Source organism: Cavia porcellus, unplaced genomic scaffold, assembly GCF_034190915.1.
Source record: "Cavia porcellus strain 051 isolate PalLab524CR breed Dunkin Hartley unplaced genomic scaffold, mCavPor4.1 scaffold_9, whole genome shotgun sequence".
Taxonomy (NCBI): Eukaryota; Metazoa; Chordata; class Mammalia; order Rodentia; family Caviidae; genus Cavia; species Cavia porcellus.
The window spans coordinates 5,141,298-5,149,797 of NW_026947492.1; positions in this window are offsets into that span (position 1 = coordinate 5,141,298).

Consider the following 8,500-nt stretch of genomic DNA (forward strand, 5'->3'; position numbering starts at 1 on the left):
ATCCCCCTGAATCTAAACATTCCTCCATTCTTTGCTTCCTAACTACAGTGCAAAGGTTTACTTTGAAGTTGATGGTGTCTAATTAGACGGTATGAACCTGAGGCTATAGGCTTACAATTGAATCCTAACAACCAGCATCATTTCTGTGCTATATAGAAACCACCAGCTAGTGAGAAGAGTTTTGTTTTTAAAAACTACCCTACAATTTCAGGAACTGAGGCCATTGAAACTGTAATAAATTAACTAATCCCATCTGTATTGATTGAACACTACCGCTCTGCTGGAGCTCCTTTGAGGGCATCATTAATCTTTATGGTAAATAAAATGTTTGCTCATTTGGTAACACGTGTACCATGAGCTATTCTTTTCAGTGTTTTGCTAAGAAAGTCTCACAAAGGACCAGAGAGAGCTGGAGAACATTGTGTGAGGTTTTGAGCACAGAAAAAACATATCCTTTTTCCCCTTAGAGCTTTTGCCCAGAGCTTACCAAAACAACTTTCTTGGAAAAATCATCTTTGTATGAAAACAAAATAGTGGGTAGAAGCTACAAGATTCATAAAGTCTAATCTCTCTTTTAAAGTCTGATGCCAAACTCACCAATGTGGGGATAAAACAGGCGCAGAGCCTTCACCTGCCAGGACTTTTTGTCTTACCTGCTTCTCTGACCTCCTCAGTAGTTCCACAGCTCCCCAGAGGCTGTCTCAGAGGTCTCCCGAGGATTTCACAAGCAGGACTTCTTGACTCCCTGATGGATAGCCTTTATCTAAAGCTGCTGCTGTGTCCATTCAAGGAGAAGCAGCTACTAGAGCTGTTCCTGGCCCAAGACTGCAGCCTCCCCAGCTCTAATGCCACAAAATCTTGCTGGAATGCTGCTGCCACCACCTTTCTAATGCCAGGGTGGTTATAAGTGAGGTGTGTTTTGTGACTACAGCACCATCATCATGATATCACTTCATCGTCATTAATTCGTGTATTACTCTCCATAGCCCAGAGCCTGGCCATGGATTCTGGGAGCACACGCAGGAATGCTGACGGAATCATGCCACCCTTCTAATTCCAAAAGTGTCATTTCCTCTTGACTCTCCTTTCTTTAAGATGAAGGTTTTACCCAGAGGCCCTTGGTTCCTCATGAGCGACCCTTAGTGGCTCTAAGGAGTCTTACAGATGTTCAGATACACTTACATTCTGAGCTGAGCATAATGTCATTTCACTGTGGTTTACTTCCTTCCTGTGTTTGTGCATGAGCACGTGCAGTACTGGGGACTGACCCCAGGACGGCGTGCATACTAGGCAAGCATTTTAAAAAAATAAAAACCATGCTATAAAATTTTAAAATAAAATTGTAGGATAGTAACAATGGTTAGTATCTTGTATAATGTTTTGAAAGTAGTTGCTCATATTACAAGAAGGCATGAAAGAAACTGATCAAACAATATAGGCACAAACTTCTTTTCAATAAACTAATAACAATTCTGTTGCTTTCCTTTCCCCTTCCTTCCCTTCTCCATTCCCCCATCCCAGTTTATGCAAACATTTCATCAACATTGAGCTACACTCCCAGCCTGTAACACAGCTGTAGTTTGAATATGTTCTCCAAACGTCTCCTGTTCATGTAAACCTTCATCTCCCATGCTACAGTATCGACAGGTAGGATCTTTAAGAGGTGATCCTTATACCACAGAGTCTCTGCCCTCATGAACTGATAAATGTTATTACTGGAGAATGAGTCTGTTCTAAAAATGAGTTCAACCCCTTCTCGTCCCTCTCTTGCATCCTCTTTGGCCTCGTACTGTCTTCTACCATGTTAAGGTGCAGCACAAATGTACTTAGCAGAGGTAGCCCCTTGATTTTAAGCTTTCCAGCTCCAGAGATGTGAACCACACAAACTCCATTGCTTATGAACTAGCCAGTCTTTGGTATTGTGTTATAGCATCACAAAATGGACTAAAAGAAACATTACACTCAGTGGTTAAGTTATTAAAATATTTTACTAAGAAAAGATGCTCTCTGGGGAGGAGAATGGGATGCTTTTGAGACTGAAGAAAAAGAACCTCATAGGTGGCAGAAAATCATGGAAGCTGGAGGAAATGACAGGGCTCCGTTGGGAAAGGAGAGAATCTCTGAATGAGTAAGAAGAAAGAATTGAATCTAGAAGGAAAATGTATAATTCAGAAAATGATTTTGGTAGCTTTCTTCTGCATCTCTTACTCCTTTCTTCACTAGGAAAAGAAGCATTTCTCCTCTGTCAGGTCAGACCTTCCCCACATTTCTACTTTGTCCTTCAGATTCCTACCCTAATGATTAGTACCTTGTGTCAATTTGAGAAATTTAAACGTTTAACTAAATAACTCAACAGGGGCCAGGGTCTTTACTTTGTAAACATGTTTATTCGGTGCAAGAGGAGGGCAGGGCGATGCGTGAGTGCTACACCTGCCCTGTGAAGTGGTAGTCTACTTACAATAGAAGGGAGGAAAAAAGGCTTCTTCTCTCCTCTTTTTGTTCTTGCTGCTTTTGCTGTCTTCTGCCACCTTGAAGTATTGCCTCTCTGCCATGCTACCCTATCTTGGAACCAGCTGATTATGGACTGAAACCTCCACAAACTGTAAGCTAAATAAACCTTTCCTTCCTTAATTTTGAAGCATCAAGATTTTTGTCTCAGCAACAAGAGAAAAGTAACAAGGACAGATTCTTCCCATCCAAACTTTCATTGATTCTGGGCCAATTAAGATTTTGTCACCAAGGAGGAAAACCAGTTGATTAATTCTTAGCATAATGTTAATGATTAAACAATTCCTGAAATATTTCCAATGGGAAGTAGGAGTTGTGGGTGAGGGGATTTTAATTCAATTGCAGGTCCACAGAAAAAGCAGGTTTGGATTAATGGTCTTTCTAAAAATGTCCCTGAGTATCTCCTTGAAAATTCAGATCTGTCTGCCTGGAGCCCCTTTTCTCAAGTAGGACATGGTCTTGGACTCTCCTAGTGGCCTGTTCCTCATCTTGGGCATCCACGCTGAGCTCAGTTTCAGGGAACTGTGTGAAAAACTGATTGCACTCTCCAGAAAAAGCCTAAAAATGTTATTTACTCTTTAAAAAACATTTCTTATATATTCTAAGTGCCTTGGAGATGTAGAGAAACAGCACATTCTAAGGGCCTATGCAATTCTTTATCATCTTTAGTTTTTTTTTTTTATAATGGCAACCTATTATAATCCCTTGAAAAGCCCAAAATGCAATCAGCTTTCTGGCTGAATTAGCCCATTCTCTTGGGAGGAGTGTAAAGGTGATGATTTTTTAAACTTTCTGAATGCATGAGAGGTGAAAAAGAAATTGGCTGCTTTAGAAAGGCTTTCTTGGCACTTGTTTTTCCTTGACCCTTTCGATGGAACTGAACTGGGGAGGATATGGTCTAGTTCATAGGGCAGATCTGTAAGGATACCAACCAAACAACCAAACACTGAAGTTGGTACAGAATAGCTATCAAAAATGTTATTTTTCTCTTCACTTCCTTGGGAGAATCCATATTCTTTTAAATGATAAAGAAATATCATGTCTACTAACTTTGGAAAAGAAGAATCCAAATTTCTTCATGCTCAGCTTTCACACGATGTTTGCAATCAACTTTGATGAGGGAAATTGGAATCTGTGAACTCACAGATTTGAGGTGTGGCAAAGTATGCAAAATAATAGATTCTCTCATCTGTTGTGGGGCAAACTTTGAGAGAGAAGAAACATGCATGATCTCCGAGGGATGTCGCACCAACTGACTGGCTGCTTATGTTGTTGCCAATAGGATTACGGGGGGGGGGGGGATGGCCCCTGACACTGAAGTTAGTAATATTGCGAATTGAAGGGTAAAGTGGTTGGTCTGGTTGGTAAACAAGAAGTGGAACAGATTTGAAGGAGGATGAAGAGGAGAAAAATAAGAAAAATAATTAATTTGTTTTAGCTCCTCTGTTCACCAGGATTTGTGTTAAATTGTCCAAATATCGGACTTCATTTATGCCTCATGAGGTAGGCATTTTCTACCAGCAAATTATACATAAGAAAGTTGAGAGGAGGTCACTTGCTTGAACTCATACAGCTTGCCTGTAGGAGAGTACTTAGGCTTCTGATTCATGCTGTCTAATCTTACAGCTAGTGATCTTCCCTAGTATATGTATTTTAAGTGAGATCTGAAGGTAACAGGAGTCTCTCTTTTGTCATTTTTATTTGTTTTGTTTCGAGACAAGGTCTTGCTATGCAGCCCAGATTGCCTCTGTCCTCAAACTTGCAGTGATCTTCCTGTCTCAGCCTCCTGGGATTGCAAGCATGTGCTACCAGATCTTGCAGGGATTTCTTCAAAGTTGAACTTTAATCATTAGATTTCAGCAGATGAATACAGAAAGGACATTTCAGGTAGAGGCAATTCCAGAGTCTAGACAGAGAGGTGGGAGAGAACAGGGTATATTTTGCAGACAGTGAAAAGACCATTTTATGGGGATGCAGGATGGTGTCTTGTCTGTAAATGTGATCTTTATTATTTTAGGTTTCTGTGAACTTGAAATAACACTGATAAATACCTTCTGAGCATTAAATGAGACGAAGCACTTGGCAGAGACCCTGGTGCTCGATAAATGGTAGTTCATTCATCTGTTCAACAGGTATTTCCTCAATGTCTGCCATATATCAGGCAAGGAGAGAGATCTGTGTAAACCAGTCCAACCCACACCTCACCTCTGTGAATTTTATGTCTTGGTAGGGAAGAGTAATCATGTGTCGCACAGTTTAATAATAATGGCAGTAAGGATTTCAAAAGAGCAGCGTGAAGTGCTATAACCTTTTATGACAAGAAAGATAAGCTCAGAAGCATGACTGGGAATTACGTAGGCTGAGTCTGTGCCTTTCTCTGTCTCTGTCTTTCTGTCTCTCTTCTCTCTCTCACTCTTTCTCTGTCTATCTCTCCTCTCTGTCATTCTCTGTCTCTCTGTCTCTCTCTCTGTCTCCCTGTCTCTGTCTGTCTCTCTATCTCTGTTCTCTGTCTCTGTGTCTATCTCTCTGTCTCTGTTTCTCTGTCTGTTTCTGACTCTGTTTCTGTCTTTCTGGTCTCTCTCTCTCTGTCTTTCTCTCTTTCTGTCTCTGTTTCTCTCTAGGTCACAATAACGATTATCTTCAGTGGTAAAAACTATGAAGGTTTTAGCAGGGGAGCATCTGACATGATCAGATATGATGACTACTAAACCAAGAGAGAACAGCTAGCTATGTGCTCAGGAACCTCTGAGAATATTTAAGAGACTAATGGCATCAGTGAAGCAAGTTTTAATAAACTGATTCCTAGGGCCATGTGCATGCATGATTGGCAAGAAGGGAGACTTAGACTGAGTGGCCAGTATTAGCTCTTGATAAGGCAAGAGCTAATGAAGGTCTGAACTAAGCTACAGGAAGTAGAAATTGACAGGAAGATACAGTGCAAGGGAAATGTAAATGACTACTAGAAATTTCAAACCTGGATGATTATAAGAATGAGGACGTCACAGCCAAAAGCAGAAAAGTCAGGGAAGAGCTGATTTACGGGGAAGATGAGTGGCTCCCATTTTCAACACGTCGAGCCTGAGATGCCCTGGGAAAGCTGGAGGACCTTGCATTTCCATGCCAGAAATCAAGGAACGAGAGCTTCCCAGAGAGGGTGTCAAGGGGACAGCATTCACTCACCATCTGTCATGGGTGGAAGTGAGAACAGAGGAATATAACATGAAGAAAGGGTTCTCCACCATCCAACCCCAACCTCTGCTGCTTGGGACCTGCTGAGCCTTTCTTCCCCTCCTAGACCCAGCAAACAGCTCCCACCCCCAACTTAGCCACTTCTGTGCTGTTTGGGGGGCTCTTTGTTCAGGTAAAAGTGCTGTTACAGATTATAAAACATTAAACATTGCCTTTTCTTGTGAGCTGTCTCTCAATTTGTGTTTTTTAAATCTGTTGTTTAGCGCTGTACTTGCTCAAGCATGGGCTTTCTCCTAGCAAGCACAAGACCCACACGGGAGCCAGAGCCCCACCTGACGTGACTTGGGAACGCAGCTGTGTTCTGCCCACCAGCTACTGGACCATCCTACCAGGCTTATGCAGCAGCGGGAAGTCAAGCCAGGCACCTCTTCTTCCTGACTCACAGTGGGTAGGTAGGAGACTCCAGAGTGGTCACAGTGTCTGCACTGGGCTATGCTCAGTACCTAGACCAGAAGTGGTTAAGTCGTCATGCCTACACCTCATTTGGTGCACCATGGTGCTACCAGCCCATAGCAGGGATAGCTGTCTCCATTCTCGGCCTCAAGAAGTTGCAAGGCCTGCTTGTCCAAACCCAACCTGCCTGTGTCCCAGGCTCCAGCCCAGGATGGGGGAGGGAGCTGTTTGCTGGGTCAAGGAGGAGAAGGAAGGCTCAGTAGGTTCCAAGCATCAGAGGTTGGGGTTGGACGGTGGAGAAACCTTTCTTCATGTTACAACATCCTATCAAACTTCACTTGAGAACAGAAGTTCCAAAAAAACCTGTTAAGAATTTTAGGATTGCAACATGAATTGTTAAACTCAACTCTGGGGATCCAGTGACCATGCTGTTATTGACGCTGAAGCTGGTCCCCAGTGAAAGGCCGGATCAGAAGCACAGTTGCTAAGGAGGAGTCCAGGAGCCTTTTTCACTGTGAGTCCTTTGCTCTCTCTTTTATCTATGTGATGGCTCCCACCCAGCACAAGGTGAGCACAAGGAAATGCCCCTGGACTGTTCAAGGAGGTGGACTTGTCCCTCTTCCACCCCCGCTTCATTCTCTCTCTTTTCTAATTCTGCAGTCCAGATCTGCAGTCCAGACAGGCTCAGGACACAAGCTGTTCCAGTACAGTCTTCATTAGGTTTCCAGTTTCCTGTCATGACAGCCAAGCCCCACAGGAACAAGAGGAAATAAAAATCGATTCCTTATCAAGCAGAGTCCAGACGCTGGCTCCAGCGCTGAGGGAGACAGACAGGAGCACCAGCCTCACGCTGAGGCCTCAGAGCCCACACAAGTGACCACCATCAGTCACTGAACACGCAGAGTTCAGCTTGCCTGCAGCCCTGGGAGCTGCCCCAGGCAATATACAGGCCTTTAGGTTAGCAAAGGGCTCCCCCATGGACCAGGGCTTACTGGGTGGCCTGCTGGGGTAAGCGTGCAGTGTCCTGTGCAAGCCCCAGTCACACTCCTTACCTGTCTTCAGCACGTCATCCTGTCAGCACGTCATCACCAGCAGTGAGGTTGGACCTGGGTGAAGTGGGAGTCTCCAGGGAACCCTCTCTGCCTAGGTGTCTCCTGCTCTCCACCCCCAAGGGCCTCCTAGAAGGAGCCCTACCTAGGGTCTTCCAGGGTCAGCAAAGTGTGGAGGGTCAAGACTTTTATTAGAACCATTCGAAGTGATACCACTGGCCTTTAAGTTCTTGAAATGGTGACTTTTGAAGCACTGACATAAGAAAGGTCATGAATAGGACTGTATTTTCTCCAATCCTATAATTCTTCAGATATTTGTTCCAATGAGCACTGTCCTAAGTACCTATAAATAAGCATTCTGTCTTGCCCAGCCATGGTTGTGGGCTGAATAGAGCCTCCAATTCTACATGTAAGCAAGAGACAAAGATTTTTCTGAGAAGCTCTTGAAAGCTAAGAAGTGCTTCCTGAGGGAAAATCTTTGCTCCTCCCCCAGAATGGAGTTAATTCCTTCTTGAGCACCAATTTGAAGGTAGGTAAGCCCAAACCACAAATCTGAGTTTGAGGGTTACAAGCAGCAAATGCCTTGGGAGATGACCTGATCCTGGATTCAACAGGTACGTAGTGACAACCACTTGCTGGCACAGAAAAGAGAGGGGCTTCACTGTCCTCAAGGACAGCTCGGGGTCAGTGGCAAATGGCTGTTTGCTGCAGGACTGGTGTGCTGAGGTGAGTTCGTAAAGCAGACACGGCCTTAGCCAGAGGTGAGGGGCAGTGCGGTGTGTCAGACAGGAACTCCCTGCTCCCCGCTTCCTGGCTGTGACTCCCATTTATCAGCTTCTGTGGGCATCCAGCTCCTCATCTATAAAACAGGCATGACAACGGTCAGACCCCCACACCGGTTTGTTGTAAGGGTAAAATTAGTTAATTGTTAAAAGGCACTTACACCAGGTTGTTGCATTATATTTTATGCAACAGTTCTTTGGGTACCAGATCCAGAGTCAGATTCAACCCATAAATCATATCAGAAGGATTGTAGCCCAGATAGCTAAAAGTAATAAGGGAATTTCCAAGCTGCAGCATGTATCTTCAGACACACTGACGTGACTGTAACGTGCCGTGTCCAGCGGCTTGTGTATTTACAATCCTCTTGCCCCACGTTACTCTGTATTCTTCATTTTCAGCTCCGTTCACCAGTTCAGGCCCGAGTCCTGGCTGCAGCTCTGTTTTTCTCTCCTCTTTTCTGGGGCCATGAAAATGCATCTCACAGATCTCCTGTAGAAACTGAGAGGGCCCCAACTTGC